At 43.9% G+C, this 23,060-nt stretch overlaps 1 long non-coding RNA gene across 1 annotated transcript; it reads right to left on the bottom strand.

The window, feature by feature from the left end:
• Positions 1 to 1,716: 1,716 nt before the first annotated feature.
• On the bottom strand, positions 1,717 to 4,674 carry LOC108582596. Its single transcript, XR_001896246.3, has 3 exons — positions 3,873 to 4,674; positions 3,099 to 3,449; positions 1,717 to 2,757 (listed from the first exon to the last, which is right to left on the bottom strand). It is a non-coding gene; the product is annotated as an uncharacterized LOC108582596 (long non-coding RNA).
• Positions 4,675 to 23,060: the final 18,386 nt, after the last annotated feature.

Here is a 23,060-nt window from a genome sequence, read left to right as displayed (position 1 = left end):
ATCTGACATTTCAATTTCAAATAAACAGCGAATAAATTTTTAGTATAATAAGTATGTCCCAAATATTGCATGGGACATACATCAACTATTTGTCATTTATCTGAAATTAAAGTTCAATGGGCATCCTGTATTTTATATGGCAGTTCTAACAGGGTAGCATGCGGACTTCTCTCCCAAACAACTTGTCTGGGAAGAAGAGCTGATTGCTAGAGCCATAGCTAGAAAGGGACCCCAGTCAATGGAAAGTTGTATTTAGGATGGGATCATCTAAGCATGTAGCCCAGACAGCACTTTCTGTAGTCTGTTTGTAGGCCGAAGAGAAAGAAAGAGAGGCTAAAGACACAGTTGGGAGAATGCTAGATTATTGAAACCATGGGCCTCTAATGAGGACCAACAATCATTTCACTGGATCCACCCATAAAAAGCAGAAAGTCCCTCCCCAACACTCCATTCCACAAAAAGCTCAGAAAAACGCAAATGTCCAACATCCATTTGCAAGTGTATTCCTGCTCCTTTGAAACTGCAGGATTGTGGATTTCATGCAAACTCTATCCAGTAGATTTTTGTTTCTTTTGTTCTTTTTCTTGGTGTTTTAGTGGACCACCATAGCTGAAAATATTTTGCTAAATAGAGCAATCCGCTTTGCCAACTTCAACATTTCTTAAAATTTCGTCACCAGAGAGAACCATTTTTAATAGCTAGATTCCATTACCAGTGCAGGCCGCAAGCCTGGGTCTTTTAAAGTGAATGAATCAGACTAGTGCTGAAATCGAGCTCCTCCTTCCTCTTTTTCTATTTTTACTCTTACTGCTAATGGTGAGGTTATCAAAGCCTTTTTTGATGATGAAATAATTGTATCACTGAATCATCACATGACTGAGTTCACAGCTGTTTTTCTTCCTCATGACACCAGTTTCCAGGGTCACATCTGGCTTGAGAAACTGGATGTCTGGTGTCCTTTTATTTTTGTTCCTTTTTCTCTAATTCCTTAGATTTCTGCCAGATTGGGAGCCTTCATTAGTGTTTGTTTCTGTGTTTGTGAGACAAAAAGGCAGACGATGTTTTTTTCCTCCTTTCCACAAATGCTACCTTGAAGTCTTGTTTCGTTTTCGTTCATTTTTGAGGCAGAGTCTAGCCCACCAAGTTGAATTCTTTGCTCAGTTTTAGGCATATAGACCCCACGGCAGAAGCAGCTCTGTGGCTTCCGCTGTCCTTCCTAAGAATGTCCCTGGCTGCAAACTGTTTGGATGTTCCCCTCCTTCACAAGGGACTTTGAGACTCTTAATAAGAAAAAAATGACAACACTGGGCTACACCAATTTCCCTTCTCTCAAATTGCTTGTTCTATGTTAGTTTCAAAACAAGAGTTTGCCAGCTTGGTTTTAAAGAGAGCATGAATGGACTGCCCCCAATACTACCTGTTCTGTTTCTAATCTGCTCCAGGATCCGAGAGAATCCATATAAGGTGGAGGACAATTGCTTTGAACAGATATCCTCAAGATAGTTCATAATTTTGCCTTTGGTTTTCTCACTTATAGTACTCAGGATAGAGCTTGGCCTTCTTTGGTGCCTGAGATTTAGGACTGGGCAGGAGGAGGTTATGTTTGGGATGTGCTTTCAAATAAAATATCTCTACCAAGTAATGAGTAATCTAAGATTCTTTCTATATATTATGCTTATCCCAAGAGGTAGACAAGTACAGAGGGGTGTGTAGCTAAAGCTGAGGCCATGGCGGGACAGGAAAGGAAAGTTTCTCTATGGCTCAAAATACTTGCAGTGTTAAACAGGCATGTTACCAACAGGTCCCCTCGGGGTGATGGCTCTCCTTCTGCTAGGCTGACCAGGGGGCCCGGATGGTGTGCCTGATATCTGGGAGGGCATCTCCAAGAATGTGTGACCTCACATAGAGGTTGAAGGCTTTACAGTGTTTAAGCCAGAAAGGACTTCGAAGACCCTTTAGCCCAGGGGCTCCTGACTTAATTTCACGGTCTATTACAAGTTGGAAGTAAACTACTGTAAAAAGTAACTGGTTGTCAACAAGTTTTATTTTGTGAATTGAGCAAATAAAATACTCATCTTCTGTCATTGTTTCAGAAAAGTACCTTTCAATGTAAAACATATGACTTATTCTCTTACTCTTAACATAAAGGATATATGTATCCCTGTCCTTCCCCAGAAAGTCAGTATTAAACTTACACTAACAGTACACAAATATACTGTATTATATGTCTGTGTGTGCATCAATATGGGTGCACATCATCGTCATCCTCCTTAGTCTTTCCTTATCACATGGGCAGCTGTAATGTAGTGATTTAGTACATGGACTCTGGGACCAGGACACCTGAGTTCAAATCCAGGCTCTACCACTTACCGTCTGAAGACCTTCAGGTAAGTTACTTAAACTCTCTGAGCCTTGGTTTTATCATTTTTATCATCTATCATGTGAAGGTGTTAATAAGAATATGTACTTTTCCAGGTGGTTATGAGATTAAATGAGTTAATATACGAAAATCACTTCACACAAAGGAAATACCCAATAATTCATAGCCATTATTATTATTTTGCCACAGACTAGTGAAATCTTTATAAATTGGTGTCTGGGAACCACTGTCAAAGCACTCCTTTCCTTTTCCAGATAAGGAACAACTGAAGTCTAGAGTGGGCATGACTTGTCCAATTCAGGTCATGGCCAGTCAGTGACTGGCATGGGCATAGAACTCAAGTCTGCTGACCAAGTCCAATGCATCTCTGAGGTTTCCTAGAAAAAAAAAAAAGCTAGTTAGGCAAATGACTGGGGAGTAGGATGGGCATCAGTGAACATGGGCCCAGTGTGTGTATAGAGGGGCGGGGAGCCAGCACTTGAGCAGAGCACAATAACCAGTTTGGAAACCACAGGGAAGTCTGGCCATTGCTGTCTCCTTTCTCTTTCCTCCAACCTCAGAGAAAATGAATATAGGAGCAGATGACAGCCTGGGGTTGGGGGTTGAAGGAGTCTCTGCACATGGGATGGAGCAGGTGGGTAGCAATGTACTTCTACCTCTTCCTCCTTCAGCCTTCAGTCCAGCCATAGAACACATGGCTGAATCTTCAAAGCACTACCTCTTATGACTCTGCTGGTACAGTCTGTTGGATGGAGGTCCTGCCCCTCCCAGGCACCAATCACCAGAGCAACCAAGGGCTGGAAATAATGCTCAACCCTTCCACTCATTTTTGCTGCTGTGGTTTGGGGGCCATTCTCCATTTCCTAAGCACACAACAGCCTTGGTGAGGACCATGGGATCAGGTAGGATTGCACTCAGTGGCTGATAACAGAATCCATGGGACTGTGGCTTCTTTTTCACGCCACATAGCAGGAAATCAGGGCGTCCAGGTCAGACTCCTTTAGTCCCTCTGTTCCATCATCCTTCACGTATGACTTGCATCCTCATGACCACCACCTGATCACATGTTCTAGGCAGGACGAAGACAAAAGAAAATGACAAAAAGCAAGGGTTGGGTACATATCAGGAAATCCAGACTTTCCCCTAAACCCTCCAGGGGCTCCTGCAGACACCTCAGTGGTCAGAGCTGTGTCACATGGCTACTCCTAGCTGCAAGGGAGCAAAGGAAAGGTCCTATTTTGTCTGGGTAACAAATTGTAGTTTTATTAAGTAAGAAAGGAGAGAATTGATATTGGATAAGAAACATTTACTGCCAGGAAGATACAAATTGGAGCCTTTTCATTTCCTTTCCTCCAAAGTCTATTTCAGCAAGATCACAGTCCAAGGAAGCATTAGCATTAATCTCCTCCGGAAGCCTTAATGTCTATACGGCCTTTGCTGAAACCCTGAACCCACAAACAGTGGATCAGGCAGCACATACCACCCAGCATACCTTTTTATACAAATCTCCTTACACTTTCCTCTGACTCCTCTCAGTGGTGCTTCCAATCTCCCTCTCTCCTGCAAAGCAAAACAAAACAAAACAAAAGAGGCCAACTGGCAGCCTGCGCTGCCCTCTCTGCACAGCCTCCCATCTCTCTGACATCTTCCCTGTTGCCATGTTTTTCCCTTTGTCTTCTCTGTGCAATTTCTTGTGGAAATGGGTTTGGTCTCTGGGCTCTTATAAATCTAGGTCTCCACCCTTTAGCCCCATAAGCACAACCAAGGCTGAAAATGACGTATCTGGGAGATTATGACACAACCTGTGAACTATACTGTGATATTTTCCCCGGCTACCCAGGTTACCAGCAAGCCACTGTAAACTTAAGCACTGCTTGTACAACATCTGCAGACACCAGTCAGGGTGGGTAAGCTGTGCTTTGCTCCAGCCCTGGAGAACTGCCCCATCCCCACTCAGCCTCCTGCCTTTCTTGTTCTTATGTAGTCTGAACTCCTCACTTTGATACTCATCCTACTGGCTTCAGCCAAATAATTCCCCTCTGCTCCTTCAAAGGTCCACTTAGGATGGTCCGTTTGGAGAGGTTCTCTCAATTCACCTCACTGGCCCCAAACCAGTCTGCTGTGCTACTCTGATAGATAAGCCCTTGGTTTATTTATTTTTTTATTTGTACTTGGTATTTCAATATTGAGCTGCATTCTTTATATCTGTTCTGTCTCCACTATTAGGCTGGGACCAACCTGAGTGCAAAGTCTGGGTCTCCTGTCAACCCCTTGGGACAAGGGTTACTTTTTTTTTCCCAGCTGATGTTTCTTGGGCACCTTCCATGTGTCAGATGCTGAGGTTGGTGCTCAGGACATGAGACAGACCCAGCCCCTGTTCTCCCTCAGGACTTGCCTATCCTGGTCCTGTCCGTGCCCCCAGGATAGCGCTCTGCCTGACACATCGGGACAACTGACCACTGTCTGGAAGAAATGAGGAAGAGGATAGGGATTCAGCCCTTGGAGATGAGCCCCATCACTCTCTTCCTGGATTCCAAGTTCATACCACTCTGGCGGCTCCTCTGAAAATCCCCAGGCCTCCTCCCAGTCTCCCGGCATCCGGTGTTGCTGTTGGCCGGGCCTGCCTGCCACACAGCCAGGGACTGAAGGACATGTTATTCCAAATGAGGGCAGTCAGCTGAATTTCCAAACCAAAGATTTTTCCACTTCAAATTTTCTCCTTTCCTCTTCTGCCCAAATAACACGTTTGTTTTGTAGAAAAGGGACAGAGCAGTTCTATGTCTAAGGGTTAAAGACTTTTTGGGGATACCTGGGGGATAGGCAGGGCTCTGGCCAAAGTCCTTATCCTGTAGGGAGAAGAGAGAAAAGAAAGGAACTGAGAAGGGCCTTCCAGTCCCCAGGACGACAAAGGGGATAAGATAAAATCAAGGGATGCCTTTTTTCTTTCCAACCCTATACTGCACTCTACTTCTTCTTCCATCTCCTTTTCCTGTTTTTTTAATCTCTTCCTCTCTTCCTTCCCACTATCTTCTCTCTCTCCCTCTCCTTCCTTTTCCTCCATGCATTCATTCGTTCATGCATTCTCCCAGCAGACATTTATCCAGCATCTACGTGTCAGACACTGCCACAAACTAAGAATACAGAGACAACTAAGTCAAGGCTCACAGCTCTTATAGACTGGGGGTTGAGGAGGGTGGGGCAGACAGATGACATGTTGGGGTGAGGAGCTACAACTGGCAAGGAGAGGTACTGGTAGATCTCCAAGTACATTCAGAAGCTCATGCAGTACATTTAAAACAAAGGAAACTCTGGGGATCAAGGAAAATTTTTTAAAATAACTTAAAGCTTAAATTTTTAAAAAATAAGTATTTATGTGTTTATTATTACTATTATTATTTTTGAGACAGGGTCTCACTCTGTTGCTCACTTAGGCTGGAGTGCAGTGGTGTGATCATAGTTCACTGCAGCCTCAACCTCCTGAGCTCAAGCAATCCTCCCACCTCAGCCTCCGAAGCAACTGGGATCACAGAAGTGCACCACCACACCCGGCTAATTTTTTTTTTTTTTTTGGTAGAGACAAAGTCTCTCTGTGTTGCCTAAAATGGCATTTTTAAAATAGACTTTTCTTTTTAGAGCAGTTTTATGTTCACATAAAAATGGAGTAGAAAGCATAAAGAGTTCCCCATGTATCCCCTGCCGCTCACACACACAGCCTCCCTAACTATCAACATCCCCCACAGGACCAGTCATCTGCTAAACCTGATGAACTACATTTCAGCATCATTATCACCCCAAGTCCAGAGTTTACATTAAGGTTCACTCTTGATGTTGTACATTCTATGAGTTTGGACAAATGTATAATGAATTGTATCCACCTTTATAGGCTCATGCAGAGTAGTTTCACTGCCTAAACATCCTCTATGCTTTGCCTCACTTAATTTTTTAATCTTCAATTTCTTCTTCTTTGAAATGGGAAATATAACAACTATCTCATAGAGTGATCATGAGTATAAAACAAAATAATATATATGAATATTTTGCTTTAAGTGTGGGTTATTTATATAATAGTACAGGGAAAAGCCAAGATAACTCACACAGTTGTCCCTGATTGTGGTACGTGCTACGGGAGAAAGGAGAGAAGCAGATAAGGAAGGATGAACTTTCTCCCCAGCATCAGGGAGACGCTGCTGCATGAGGTTTGGGCTGCAGGTGATGTTGGGAGTAGTAGTAGGAAGAGGGCACAGAGGCCCATGGAATTCCAAAAGGGACTCTGGACTGCTCCTTGCTCCTGAAGTAGCCCATCCCAACTTTATCCAGGCAATCCTCTAGCTGCTGCTGGCAGGGGCTCAGAGAGCCTGCATGAGTCACTTCCACGTGGCTGATGTGGGGAGGGAAGAAGGGATGGGGAAGGCTCATGCCCAGGCAGGGCCACGCTGGCTTGAAGAAATTGTTCCTGAAAGTCCCTGGCAGAAAGTGGGCTGCTGTGGGCTGTTAACGTGCCATGCAAATGAACCAGTAAACAGTCCCCAATGAGAATCCCAGATGTCTGTTCATTCCAAAGCACAAGACACTCATTTTGGGCTCCAGGTGGGGACCAGCTCAAGTGAACCCAGCCCGTGAGCTGAGGCAGGACTGCTGGTCTCTCCGTCTTCTAGCCTCCGGACAGGGACCTTGTTCAGGAGACCTCAGTATCCTCCTACACTGAGACAGGCAGTGTCTACACAGGGAGAAGGTGACCTGGCAGTACAGATGCATCAACTTATCACCTTTCATTCAGGATGGGAAAAATCATTCTGGGGTCTGCTTGGGCTGTCTAGGCAGAGCAAAACAGCTGCACCATAGTGCTAGAGACAGGATGAACCATGTAGTATGCTTGTGTGGGCACCCCAAATTTCCACCTGAGTGGGGTCTGTTGCCAGGCAGAGGCACAGCTGGGTTTGGGGGGATGCCAGGTGCTTGCTGTATATGTGCTCAGAATGTGTTGGTTTGTGGGGAGGATAGCTAGAGAGGGAGAGGTGGAATGAAACACATCTGGTGACCTGATTTTTTGTTTTCTTGCTCTTAGTTAAGAGCCTCAGCTATTCTTGGGGCTGGAGGAAGAAGACGAGGAAACAGGCAGGGGCAGGAGAAGTAGAAAATGGGGCAGGTAGTGTATGTTACTTGGGGAGGCTCAGAGAGGGAGTGCTGGTGTGATCCTGGGAAGGCCTCTACTTCTCATGGAGTGGGAAGGGGCTTGGTGTTCTTAGGTGAAGAAGAAAAGTATGGTCACATGACCATTTAGCAGCCTCTCCCACAGGGACTCAACATGCAGTCATATCAATACATCATTCCAAAAGCAGCACATAAACACATACACCTTCAAGGATAATTGCAAGCACAGGGTTCAATTATACAGACAATGAAAGTCCACACTTCTTACACACACACTGCCACTAAAACACACATTAAAGACTAGAAGGGGTCTGCTCATAAAGACTAGAAGGGGTCACATTGACCCTTCAGGTCAGGGCAAAAGTACCTTCAACCAGCATCACCCTTTGAAGTTTGCAAAGTCTAATGTCCATCTCAAGTTTTCCACAGACTTCCTTAGGGTGCTCCTGCTTCTGACGAATTGTTCCATCCAGGGTCCTCTGGCCATTCCTGGTGACTGACCCTGTTCCACACCACCACCATCCAGGTGGAGAATGTGGCAAAAACATTCGCAAGGCTTCTGTGATGTGGAAAACTTAGGAAGCTTTGAAGCAATGAAGAGCTTTATATCATAGCAATAACACTAAGCACTAAATAATACTAAACAACAGACATTTCTGGTATTACTTTTTAAAAATCTATTGATCATTTTCACAACTCAGGGTGCAGACTCTTTGCATGTTATTCAGCGAATCTCCTTCCCCCTCTTCGTTGTTGTCTTCTTCTTAGAGGCAAAATCCAAATTCCTCTCATTTCTTACGTGGAACAATTTAGCTTTCTCCAACCTCTGCTGCCAAACGTGGCTCATGAACTCCCTTAGCATAGCCAAAAACTCACTGGAAGCTCTCAAAATAGCCCCTGTGACTTGCTAATTAAGCTCCTAGAACAGAGGCTATCTGCCTTCCCCATCTTCCTGTACTAGGGACAGTTTTTATTTTTCTAGCTAAATGTAAATATGCAAATATACAGTTGGACACAGAACTCTCTATCCACTTCCCCAAATAGGTTAGACAGGAAGAATTCATCTATGCCATGTTCAGGGCAGTTAGCTAAATCTAAAATTGCCTCCCTCCCTCAACTTCCTACTCTCTACTTTTAGGGTTCCCAGGGCTCTTTTTACAACAGATTTATTCATTTATAAAGTAAACATCATTGAGAGGCTGCCAAGCATTCTTCTTAGGAGATACAAAGATAATAAAACAAGACCACAGAACCCAAGGAGCTCAAATCCTAGATGGAGAGGCAGATAAGTAAACACAGAATCATGATGTACTAAGATGAAGTCTGTGATAGGGAAGGTAAAATGTGTTATTGGAACACAGAAAAGAGAAGTTGAACCAGTTTGGGTCTGGGAGTGTGAGGAGGATGTGCAAGATGGGTAGAAGTTCATCACTTAGACAAGAGGAGACAAAACTTGACCATCCATTTATGGAGTTGCAATTGTTTATTACTTTGCTAAGCAGTGAACAAGATGGACAGACTTCACTTGGTGGTGAAAACTGTAGGCTTTACTAAATAGGTGAGTGTGGTGGAAGGGGACTCAGGGCCAGGTAAACCTGTCTAATGAGGTAACACTTAACCTGAAGCCTAAAACATCAGTTCTCCAATGTTTTTGGCACCAGGAACTGGCTTCGTGGAAGATAATTTTTCCACAGACAGTGGGGGTCAGAGGGGAATAGTTTTGGGATGAAACTGTTCCACCTCAGATCATCAGGTGCTAGTTAGATTCTCATAAGGAGTGTGCAACCTAGATCCCTTGCATGCACAGTTCACAAGAGGGTTTGTGCTCCTATGAGAGTCTAATGGTGCTGCTGATCTGAAAGGAGGAGGAGCTGAGGTGTTAATGCTTGCTGGCCACTCACTTCCTGTACTTCCCACTGTGTGGTCTGGTTCCTGACAGGCCATGGACTTGTACCAGTCCACAGCCTGGGGGTTGCGGACCCCTGACCTAAAAGAAGAATAAGAGTTAGCTAGGTGAAAGGGTGGGAATATGTTCAGGCAGATTAAAAAAGCATGTTTTGGGAGAAGTTCCAGAATGGCCGAATAGGAACACTTCCAGTTTGCAGCTCCCAGCGTGAGCGATGCAGAAGACAGGTGATTTCTGCATTTCCAACTGAGGTACTGGGTTCATCTCACTGGGACTTGTCAGACAGTGGGTGCAGCCCACAGGGCAGGGTGGGACATTGCCTCACCCAGGAAGTGCAACGGGTCAGGGAATTCCCTTTCCTAGCCAAGGGAAGCCATGACAGATGGTACCTGGAAAATCGGGACACTCCCACCCTAATACTACACTTTTCCAATGGTCTTAGCAAACGGCACACCAGAAGATTATATCCCACACCTGGCTTGGAGGGTCCCACGCCCATGGAGCCTTGCTCACTGCTAGCACGGCAGTCTGAGATCAAACTGCAAGGCGGCAGTGAGGCTAGGTGAGGGGCATCTGCCTTTGCTGAGGTTTGAGTAGGTAAACAAAGCAGCCAGGAAGTTCGAACTGGGTGGAGCCCACCACAGCTCAAGGAGGCCTGCCTGCCTCTGTAGACTCTACCTCTGGGGCAGGGTATAGCTGAACAAAAGGCAGCAGAAACTTCTGCAGACTTAAATATCCCTGTCTGACAGCTTTGAAGACAGTAGTGGTTCTCCCAGCACAGAGTTGGAGATCTGAGAATGGACAGACTGACTCCTCAAGTGGGTCCCTGATCCCCAAGTAGCCTAACTGGGAGACACCTCCCAGTAGGGGCCAACTGACACCTCATACAGCCGGGTGCCCCTCTGAGATGAAGCTTCCAGAGGAAGGATCAGGCAGCAACGTTTGCCGTTCTGCAATATTTGCATTCTGCAGCCTCCACTGGTGATACCCAGGCAAACAGGGTCTGGAGTGGACCTCCAGCAAACTCCAACAGACCTACAGCTGAGGGTCCTGAATGTTAGAAGGAAAACGAACAAACAGAAAGGACATCCACACCAAAACCCCATCTGTACGTCACCATCATCAAAGACCAAAGGTAGATAAAACCACAAAGATGGGGAGAAACCAGAGCAAAAAAGCTGAAAATTCTAAAAATCAGAGCACCTCTTCTCCTCCAAAGGAATGCAGCTCCTTGACAGAGACAGAAAAAGTCTGGACAGAGAATGACTTTGATGAACTGACAGAAATAGGCTTCAGAAGGTCAGTAATAACAAACTTCTCTGAGCTAAAGGAGGATGTTTGAATGCATTGGAAGGAAGCTATTCAACCAATTATAACATCTGTAACTATACATTTATGGGGGAGAGGTTTATTACAACAATGAGGAGCACAAGTTCTAATTCCAGAACAATTATATCACCCTCAAAATCAACATACAATGCATGAAATGGGGTATGTCCCTGGTATGGGTCTAGAAAAAAAATTGCAAGGTTTGAAAGAATGACTTCAAGTGGAAAGACAAAGTTCCCGCCAAGGTTTAAGACATCATTTTTGATGGCAGCCATTGTTAAGCCTCCAGAACCTATACCTTTAAAATGGTTAACAGATAAGCCAACTTGGATAGAACAATGGCCACTAAGTAAAGAGAAACTGGAGGCTTTAGAGGAATTAGTTACGGAACAATTAAAAAATGGGCACATAGCTCCAACATTTTCCCCTTGGAGTTCTCCAGTTTTCATAATTAAGAAAAAATCAAGTAAATGAAGAATGTTAACTGACTTAAGAACCATCAATTCAGTTATACAACCTATGAGAGCATTACAGCCAGGAATGCCTTCTCCCGCCATAATTCCAAAAAATTGGCCTTTAATAGCATACATTTAAAAGACTGTTTCTTTACTATCCCCTTAGCTGAGCAAGACTGTGAAAGGTTTGCATTTACAATTCCTGCTGTAAACAACCTGCAGCCTGCTAAGCATTTTCATTGTTTCACAGATGGGTCTAGTAATGGTAAAGCTGCTTATTCTGGATCAAAAGTTTAAGTTTTCCAGATACCCTATACTTCAACTCAAAAAGTGCAGCTTGTAGCTGTAATTGAGGTATTGACTGTTTTTGATATGCCTATTAATGTGATTTCTGATTCTCCATACGTGGTTCATTCCACACAGTTGATTGAAAATGCTCAGTTATGATTTCATACAGATGAACAACTGAAAATAAAAAAAAAAGGGGGAGAAATAGAGATTATGGGAGAGCCCATACACAATTGAATCTAGCATTATTAACTTTAAATTTTTTGAGCCTGCCCAAAGGCCAGATGTTATCAGCAGCTGAACAGCATCTACAGAAACCAGCTGCAAAGACAGAAGTAGAACAACTGATTTGGTGGAAAGATCCAATGACAAAAAGTTGGGAAATAGGTAAAATAATAACTTGGGGTAGAGGTTATGCTTGTGTTTCTCCAGGTCAAAATCAACAGCCAATTTGCATACCATCAAGACACCTGAAACCTTAACATGAGCCAAATGCCAAGGAAGAGATTCCGGGAGGATCCCAGGGACCCACTGGTTGCAGCCATGTCAAGGCTGATGCCGAGGAGAACCCCAACTGTCATGAGCAACACCTGTTGAACACAGCCACCCACCTGGGGACAGATCAAGAAGCTGTCACAGATGGCAGAAGAAAACCTGAGGAAAGCAGGACAACCAGTCACAATGAATAATTTAATGGTATCTATGATAGTGGTGATCACCATTGCTGTGAGTATTCCTTCAACAAGAGCTGACACAGAGAACAATTATATTTACTGGGCATATTTATCAATCTTGGCTAGTAAGAATGCCTGGATGTAATCACCCTATGACACAGTTACACATCCTTTCTGATCTCAGTATTTACCATAATAAATCTGCTCCTATAATTGAGGCATACTGCCCTCAAAAACCTATTTGTAAACAGGATTGGACCCAGTTAGAAAAAAAGAATGAACATACTTGTTTAGGAAGATTTCACTGCAGAACAGACAGAGGTGCTGTGCAACAATTCCTATGGAATCATTATTAATTGGTCCCCTAAGGGGATGTTTAGCTTGAATTGCACCTCTCAGTCTGCGTGCCATGGCCACAGTATGTTAAGCTGGTCTGAACAAAACGGTCAGATGGTAGAAATAAAAGTACGGCAAAAGTTCCTATTATCTGGAACCATGGTGGTACAGTGGCACCTCAGCCTCAAATGATGTGGCCCTTTGTAGGAGCTAAACATAAGGATTTGTGGAAACTATTAATAGCTCTTAATAAGATCAAACTTTGGGGAAGAATAAAAAAGCATCTAGAAGGACACTCTAGAAACTTGTCTTTGGATATTGTGAAATTAAAAGAACAAATATTTAAAGCATTCCAGGCACACCTGACCTTAATGCCAGCAACCGGAGTGCTTAAAGGAGTTGCAGACAGATTAACAGCTAGTAACCCATTAAAATGGATAAAAACACTTGGAAGCTCTGTAATTTCAATGATGGTTGTGCTTTTAATCTGTGTTGTTTGTCTTTGTATAGTCTGCAGATGTGGATCCTGACTCCTGTGAGAAGTAGCTCACCGTGACAAAGCTGCCTTTGCAAATCAGATTTGCAAATCAAATAAGGGGGACATGTTGGGAACAGGCCCCCCAAAATCTGGCCATAAACTGGCCCCAAAACTGGCCATAAACAAAATCTCTGCAGCACTATGACATGTTCACGATGGCCACGACGCACACACTGGAAGGTTGTGGGTTTACCAGAATGAGGGCAAGGAACACCTGGCCCACCCAGGGCGGAAAACTGCTTAAAGGTGTTCTTAAACCACAAACAATAGCATGAGCGATCTATGCCTTAAGGACATTTTCCTGCTGCAGGTAACTAGCCAGACCCATCCCTTTATTTTGGCCCATCCCTTTCCCTTCGTTTCCCATAAGGGATACTTATAGTTAATCGAATATCTATAGAAACAATGCTAATGACTGGCTTGCTGTTAATAAATATGTGGGTAAATCTCTGTTTGGGGCTCTTGGCTGTGAAGGCTGTGAGACCCCTGACTTCCCACTTTACACCTCTATATTTCTGTGTCTTTAATTCCTCTAGCACCACTGGGTTAGGGTCTTCCCGGCCAAGCTGGTCTCGGCAGAAATTTATAGCACTAAATGCCCACAAGAGAAAGCAGGAAAGATCTAAAATTGACACCCTAACATCACAATTAAAAGAAGCAAGAGCAAACACTCAAAAGCTAGCAGAAGGCAAGAAATAACTAATATCAAAGCAGAACTGAAGAAGACAGAGACACGAAAAAACCTTCAAAAATTCAATGAATATAGGAGCTGTTTTTTTGAAAAGATCAACAAAATTGATAGACTGCTCACAAGACTAATGAAGAAAAGAGAGAAGTATCAAATAGATGCAATAAAAAATGATAAAGGGGATATCACCACTGATCTCACAGAAATACAAACTACCATCAGAGAATACCATAAACATCTCTATGTAAATAAACTAGAAAATCTAGAAGAAATGGATAAATTCCTGGACACACACACCCTCCCAAGACTAAACCAGGAAGATATTGAATCCATGAATAGACAAATAACAGGCTCTGAAATTGAGGCAATAATTAATAGCCTACTGACCAAAAAGAGTCCAGGACCAGATGAATTCACAGCCAAATTCTACCAGAGGCACAAAGAGGAGCTGGTACCATTGCTTCTGAAACTATTCCAATCAATAGAAAAAGAGGGAATCCTCCCTAACTCATTTTATGAGGCCAGCATCATCCTGATACCAAAGCCTGGCAGAGACACAACAAAAAAAGAGAATTTTAGACCAATATCCCTAATGAACATCGATGCAAAAATCCTCAATAAAATACTGACAAATCAAATCCAGCAGCACATCAAAAAGCTTATCCACCACGATCAAGTTGGCTTCATCCCTGGGATGTAAGGCTGGTTCAACATATGCAAATCAATAAATGTAATCCATCATATAAACCCAGAACCAAAGAAAAAAACCACATGATTATCTCAACAGATGCAGAAAAAGCCTTCGACAAAATTCAACAGCCTTCATGCTAAAAACTCTCAATAAAGTAGGTATTGATGGGACACACCTCAAAATAATAAGAGCTATTTATGACAAACCCACAGCCAATATCATACTGAATGGGCAAAAACTGGAAGCATTCCCTTTGAAAACTGGCACAAGACAGGGATGCCCTCTCTCACCACTCCTATTCAACATAGTGTTGGAAGTTCTGGCCAGGGCAATCAGGCTGGAGAAAGACATAAAGGGTATTTGATTAGGAAAACAGGAAGTCAAATTGTCCCTGTTTACAGATGACATGATGGTATATTTAGAAAACCCCAAATCTCCTTAAGCTGATAAGCAACTTCAGCAAAGTCTCGGGATACAAAATCAATGTGCGAAAATCACAAGCATTCCTATACACCAATAACAGACAGAGAGCCAAATCATGAGTGAATTCCCACTCACAATTCCTTCAAAGAGAATAAAATACCTAGGAATCCAACTTACAAGGGATGTGAAGGACCTCTTCGAGGAGAACTACAAACCACTGCTCAACGAAATAAAAGAGGACACAAACAAATGGAAGAACATTCCATGCTCATGGATAGGAAGAATCAATACTGTGAAAATGGCCATACTGCCCAAGGTAATTTATAGATTCAGTGCCATTCCCATCAAGCTACCAATGACTTTCTTCACAGAATTGGAAAAAACTACTTTAAAGTTCATATGGAACCAAAAAAGAGCCTGCATTGCCAAGACAATCCTAAGCCAAAAGAACAAAGCTGGAGGCATCACGCTACCTGACTTCAAACTATACTACAAGGCTACAGTAACCAAAACAGCATGGTACTGGTACCAAAACAGAGATATAGACCAATGGAACAGAACAGAGCCCTGAGAAACAATACCACACATCTACAGCCATCTGATCTTTGACAAACCTGACAAAAACAAGCAATGGGGAAAGGATTTCCTATTTAATAAATGATGCTGGGAAAACTGGCTAGCCATATGTAGAAAGCTGAAACTGGATCCCTTCCTTTGTCCTTATACAAAAATTAATTCAAGATGGATTAAAGACTTAAATGTTAGACCTAAAACCATAAAAACCCTAGAAGAAAACCTAGGCAATACAGGACATAGGCATGGGCAAGGACTTCATGACTAAAACACCAAAAGCAATGGCAACAAAAGCCAAAATTGACAAATGGTATCTAATTAAACTAAAGAGCTTCTGCATAGCAAAAGAAACTACCATAAGAGTGAACAGGCAACCTACAGAATGGGAAAAAAATTTTTACAATCTACCCATCTGACAAAGGGCTAATATCCAGAATCTACAAATAACTGAAACAAATTTATAAGAAAAAATCAAACAACCCCATCAAAAAGGGGGCAAAGGATATGAACAGACACTTCTCAAAAGAAGACATTTATGCAGCCAACAGACACATGAAAAAAACGCTCATCATCACTGGCCATCAGAGAAATGCAAATCAAAACCACAATGAGATACCATCCACACCGGTCAGAATGGTAATAATTAAAAAGTCAGGAAACAACAGATGCTGGAGAGGATGTGGAGAAATAGGAACACTTTTACACTGTTGGTGGGAGTGTAAACTAGTTCAACCACTGTGGAAGACAGTGTGGCGATTCCTCAAGGATCTAGAACTAGAAATACCATTTGACCCAGCCATCCCATTACTGGGTATATACCCAAAGGATTATAAATCATGCTACTATAAAGACACATACACACATATGTTTATTGCGGCACTATTGACAATAGCAAAGACTTGGAACCAACCCAAATGTCCATCAATAATAGACTGGATTAAGAAAACGTGGTACATATACACCATGGAATACTATGCGGCCATAAGAAAGGATGAGTTCATGTCCTTTGTAGGGACATGGATGAAGCTAGAAGCCATCATTCTGAGCAAACTATCGCAAGGACAGAAAACCAAACACCGCATGTTCTCACTCATAGGTGGAAACTACACAATGAGAACACTTGGACACAGGAAAGGGAACATCACACATGGGTGCCTGTTGTGGAGTGGGGGGTGGGGGAAGGGATAGCATTAGGAGATATACCTAATGTAAATGATGAGGAAACAGGTGCAGCATACCAACATGACACATGTATACATATGTAAGAAACCTGCACATTGTGCACATGTACCCTAGAACTTAAGTATAATAAAAAAATAAAAAAAAAATTTTAAAAAGCATGTTTGAACCTAAAAACAAGAAAAATGTTAATGCTTGTGAGAAAAATGAAGAAGCCTGGCATAATTGGTGCTAAGAGACATGGAGGACAGTGGCATGAAATGAGGCTGGGGAGGCAGGCAGGGTCCAGCCATATTAAGGGAGTCCCCCAACATGCACACTTGATCCTAATACTGTGGAGTTCAGAGTTCGAGTGAACTTTATAAAAGCAGAGCTGGGTCTGGTTACCTGGTTTCAATCCTATGAGCTAAAAGAGCTCTGGGCTGAAGGCTGATTGTGATCAGCATGTGGCTGAGTCTGGAAGCCCTTCTGCATCCAGTCACCCTGGCATGGGAGATATGACTTAGGAAGAGGATGAACATAGGCCAACAGAACTATAATCGTGGCTATCCTATACCCAAGTGTCTGACTACTGGCATGCAATTCTCTCTTAAGGACCCACCACTACCATGGCCGGTGCAGGGGATGTGGACCAACCAAGGATGTCACGGAAGTGTCAGACAGGAATGGGCCAGTCAAATGTGACCAGCCTACAAATGGGATGCCATGGGACAGTCAATGATGGCCAAAAGGATGGACCCAATGACAGCCTGCATACACTCAAGTTCTCCCTTTGCTTGGCATTTGAATGCCAGATTGACTCCTTTGAATTAGGCCTGAAAGAGATATTGGACACCTGCTAATCTGAACAGACTGAAGCTCCAGTGGTTACTGTGAATATTAAAAAAGAGGCAGGCTTCATTTTTATTCCACACTGGTGAAGCTGGCCATACAAGTTTCACTAAACTAAAGGATAGAACGCCATCAAATGCATTTAGCAAGGAAATGTCAACATCAGAATTATATTTGTAAAAGATTATTCTGAATACTATGTGAGGAATAAATTAAAGGAGAGGAAGAGAACAAAGCCAGGGAGATTACATTGGTTAGAAATGCTTTCAGCTTCGTGTAAGAGAATACCTAACATAGCTTAAAACCTGTAATGACATTGATTGTTTACCCACAGGAAATCAGGAAATAAGCTCTCCTCAGGGATAGCGTTGTTAGAAACCCAGGCTTTTTCCATCCTTCTGCACCGCCATCCTCCACATATTGGCTATGTATGTTCTTGCTTAGTCCCTCATTGTAGCAAGATGGCTGCCTCAGCTCCAGACACAATAATTGTATTCAAGGCAGGCAGAAGGGGGAGGGGACAGTACTAGACCCCTTCTATTCTTTTTCTTAGTAAAGCAAAACTTTCCCAGGAGACCAGCATGTCTTTTTACATTTCATTGGTCAAAACTGGGTCACAATGCCCTTCTAATTGCAAGCAAGGCTGGAAAATTGAGTATCTGGCAAAGAGGAGCAACGTTCTTCATTATGACTCAGTACCTAGAACTAGGCACATGGCTGCCTGGAGCCATGTAGGGGTTCTTATAGACAAGTAAATAGGGAAATTATGTTGGGTAGGAAATAAATAATGATGGTCACAGAGGCTAGAGATGATGGCCTGGACTAAGAGGATGACATTGAAGATAGAGATGTTTAAGAGATATAAGTTACAGAGCTTGATGATGGGATGTGGAGAATGAAGAAGAGGAAGAAGCCAAGTATGATTTCCAGTTTTCAGCTTGGGCAGCCAATAAATTATGATGTCATTTACTAAGACAGAGAACACGAGGAGGAAACACGGGTATGGGGAAGATGAAGAGTCCAATTTTAGACATTTTGAGTTTGAGGGGTCTGTATATATCCAAGTATTAATATCAAATACGGATGTGGGTAGATGGCTGCGGAGTGTAGGAGAAAGGTCTGGGCTATAGGGATGGACCTGAGTGTCACTGGAGGTTAAGGGAATGGATGAGTTTATTAGAGAGGATGCTCTGTGTTGCACAGAAAGAAATGTAACCTGAACATTAGGGAGAGAAAAAGGACATTTTTGGCTCACACAGCAGAACACACATGGGATGGGGCTGAATTTTGGCACAAGAACATGCGCCACTCACACATGGAGGCTGGGTTTCTCTCTTACCCCCAGCTCTGCTTTAGTTTATCTTTTATAAGATAAGCCATTCTTGTGTATATTATTTCACTGTATCCTCAGGATTATCCTTTGAAGCAAGTATATTATGTCCCCATTTTAAAGATGAAAAACCAAAGCCTAACAGAGTCGTCTTTTGTCACTCAAGAGAAGAGCCATATTCAGATTTGTAGTTTGCAAAGGACATGAATCTTTGGCCACAGTCATAAAGGGCCTTTTGATGAAGCTGTAAACTGTGTCCTTCCTGCTCTCCTGTGGCCTAGCATGACTGATGATTGTCTCTGCCTTGCAGCAACTCACTGAAGGTCAGCAAATGCTGACAAACACAATTTTAGATCCCAACATTTTTCTACAAGTCCCCTAAATCACTGCTCCAAGAGTTGTTTGACTTTGTTTAACACAGGAATGATTTAAGAATGTATTAAAAAGTGAATGACAAGATCCAGGAGAGCAGAAAAGTTTGAAGATACAGGAAACAGAGGTGACGAAGTGACATGGCATGGGATCCATAGCACCAGTGGAAAGATTGGCTGCCCACAGTCACCTCTCCTTGTAACAGCAAGGCTGGAGAGGAGGATGGGTAAGGATGCAGGGGAGATGTTCATGTTTATATTGGCTCTCTCTACCCCATTTCAATCCTCTTCTATATTACCTTCCTCTAGTATAAGGGCTGGAAAGAAAATGCTTAAATGTCTAGTGTCCCTTACAGCTAGTGATGTTCATGAGATGACTTCTAGCCAAAGAGAGGGGGAGCTATCCCAGGCCTTCCCTTCCTGAATAATCAGAGCCAAGGCCTTCTAGCAGTGGGCTTTTCCCTCTCCCTGACCTTCTTCACCCTCTTCTTGACTGGAAATTTGCTTGGATGTCCAGAGGTGCAGCAGTTACTTTGCAACCTTGAGGAGAAAGGCTAAACACTGAGGATGATAGAACAGAAAAACAGAAAGAGCCTGGTACCTTAATGACCTCCTTGAGCAGCTGCACCTGCCTGGGACTGCCCACCCCCAGACTTCTTGTTGCATGGAAGGGAAAGAAACAAAGAAACAAGGAAGGGGAGGGAAGGGGAGGGGAGGGGAGGGGAGGGGAGGGGAGGAGGAGGGGAAGGGAAAGGGGAAGGGGAAGGGAGGAAAGGAACTTTCTTGGTTAAGCCATTATTTGTCAAGGTTTCCTTTACCCGTAACTAAATATGAATCTGACTGATGTATCCCCTGGGGGTATCTTGGATGTCTTCTTTCTTTCATAGGGACACCACTCCCCTGGCAGCTATGGACATAATATTCATGGCAGTAGATGCTGGGGCTCAGTGGGGCACCCCAGAGAACACATGGGTATCAGACTCCTGTAGAAGTTCCACTGGAGAGCAGTAGGTGTTGGGGTGGCAGAGTCAGAGGACTCCTCTTTCAGGAAGAATGATGAAGAAAAGAGAAAGCAGAGAGGCACGTGGTGTGCAGAGAGGGCAGTTGACTAGGGTCAGTTGACTTGGGTCAGTTGACTTGGTCCTAACCCTAGGCCTGCCACTGACCAGCTTTGTGACCTATCTGGGCCTCATCGTTCTCATCTATGGAAAGAAAGATTTGGGGGAACCAGTGGTTCCCAACTTTTTTAACATCAAAAAGGATCCCATATTTTGAAAAACTGTACCCACCAAACTGCATTTATCGAATAATTTATTTTCCCATGAGGACACTGTGTTGATATAATTCTAGGCAAAAGCAAAGAAAAGCAACCTTTTACTTTAGCCTATTCAATCTTACCATATGATGAAAATTTCACGAGTTCTCTGGAGAAATTGAAAGTGTCTCTCAGGTCCCCATGATTACCTTTAAGGACTCAGAGTGACCCAGGGATGCCCTACAGCAGCCACTGGCCTCGGAGACCCCAGAGGTCCAACTCTACCTTCCGTGATGCTGGAGCCCTGAGCCCCTGGTGAGACAGCATAGGTACCTTTTCCATCCTGCTCCCAGGCTCAGTTCTGACTTCTGGTGCCCAGAGCTGCCTCATGATTTTTAGGAAAAACAAGCCTATCCAGATGGCACATGCCCACTGGTCTAAAGAAGCCTCATTTCTCCTGCCAGCCCTCCTCAAAGGCAACCTTCCTCCACTCACCCCACCTCCCTCCTCACCTCAAGAAAGGGCTGTCTAACCTCAACCCTCATCCCAGTTACCTTGCTGTGCGACCTTTGTATCTGCAAGTAACCTGGAGGCCCTTGCATCCGGTCTGAGGAACAGGCTCTGAGCCTTTCCCTCTAGTATCCCTGACTGTTGGTGAAGGGGAAGAGGCAAAGACTCTCAATCCAGTTGATTAAAGGCTGTAATGGAGTATCCAATATTCAACTGGAGAACGGAATGATGAATTCTGCTTTGGCATCAAAAGGGCAGGGAGAAGTAAAAGAGGAGATATTGTCCGAGTCAGGGCCTGAAGGGTTAAGGAAGAAGCCAGAGCAACATTCTAAGACGAGTCCCACAGCGGAACACTGGGCTGAGCTGTGGAAGGACAGGGCTTGCGTCCTGGTTAGCAACTCATTTGCTTGAGTTTACTTAAGGCCTCCCTTCCTCTCTTCTGCCCACAAATATTTATTGGCATCTTTTTTGTGCCAGGTGCCCTGTTAGGTGGGAGAAACAAATATGAATAAGGCATTCCTTTCCTTGAAGGAGCTTGTAGATTACTGGGAAGACAAACATGTAGAACTTCCTCCAGCCCTGGTCCTACATAGGGGACATACCTTCAAGGAGGTATACCATAGATCCCAGACTAGCATCTGGCTTGACCCCTTCATGATGCCAGACAGCATGCCACCAAGCCTAGTAACAGCCTCAACATCTTACCTCCAGGGCCCTCTTATAGTCTGTCCCATCTTGATGGTTGAAGTGATACTGACTCTTCTCTGTCTGCTCTGAAAGCTGCAGAATTTGTCTGCCTGAAGGCTGGAGACTGAGCCAGATGACACCATCTGCTCCAAGAGTCTATGGTGGAGGGAGGGGTTCGAAGGAAGCCTCAGAACTTGCTCTTCCCCTCATACAGTCTTAGGGAGGGCAGAAGGAGGGAACCCTTAGGAGGCCAAGCTACATCTGCTCTCTTAATTCTGTTTCTATTAATACAAGACGTGATAGGATAGTTTTCCCTTGTGCCTCACTGCCCTGGAGTCTAGACCCAGACAGAGGACAGGGGACAAACGTAGGGAGTATGGGCAGTTGATGGAGAGGCCATGGGGGAAATATCACAAAATAATCTTCAGAGTGCTATGACCCTGGTAGATCTTCGGGGAAAGAGGTCAATGCTGATCAGTTCTTTTCAATCATCTTTACCAGGCATCTCCTAAGATCAGATGCTCCTGTGAGGAGTTACCAGGAAGAGGAAGGCTCATTCCTTCTAGGTGCTCACATCAAAGTTACTGAGACAAATATACAATGAGCATGTAAGTAAAGAGAATTGGTTGCACGCGGTGGCTCATGCCTGTAATCCCAGCACTTTGGGAGGCCAAGGCAGGTGGATCACCTGAGGTCAGGAGTTCGAGACCAGCCTGACCAACATGGAGAAACCCCGTTTCTACTAAAAATACAAAAGTAGCCAGGTGTGGTGGCACATGCCTGTAATCCCAGCTACTCAGGAGGCTGAGGCAGGAGAATCGCTTGAATCCGGGAGGCAGAGGTTGCAGTGAGCTGAGATCGCACCATTGCACTCCAGCCTGGGCAACAAGGCAAAACTCCGTCTCAAGAAAAAAAAAAGAGAGAGAGAGAACTGCCCTGGGAGAGGAACTAGGGGCCAATGGAGCACAGAGGGAGGGAGAAGCCTATCCAGCCACGATGATTAGAAATGGAGGGAAAGGTCAGGCAAGGTGGCTCATGCCTGTAATCCCAGCACTTTGGGAGGCCGAAGTGGGAAGATTGCTTGAGCCCAGAAGCTCAAGACCAGCCTGGGCCACAAAACAAGACCCCATCTCTCTTTAAATAAGTAAATAAATACATAAATAAATAAATGTATATATTTAGATAAGCCATTGTATTGGTTAGGACTGCATTTGGCTGCATGTAACAGAAACCTGACTACGAGGTTTAAACAAATAGAGGTTTGTTTTTCTCTTGTTATAAGAAGAGTGGAGATAGGACGGTGCAAGCCTCAAGATGTCATGAAGGACCTAGGCTCCTTCTGTCTTCCAGGCCAACATCCTTAACATGTGGTCTTTATCCTCTTGGTTATAAATTGGCTACTCCACCCCCAGGCTTAGACTTTCCAGGGAGCAAGAAGGGGAAAAACAAAACACACATGCCAGAC

Source organism: Papio anubis, chromosome 1 (assembly GCF_008728515.1).
Source record: "Papio anubis isolate 15944 chromosome 1, Panubis1.0, whole genome shotgun sequence".
In the NCBI taxonomy this organism is placed as follows: domain Eukaryota; kingdom Metazoa; phylum Chordata; class Mammalia; order Primates; family Cercopithecidae; genus Papio; species Papio anubis.
The sequence above is the reverse complement of the archived record's forward strand: the minus strand, read 5'-3'. Positions and strand labels throughout refer to the sequence as shown.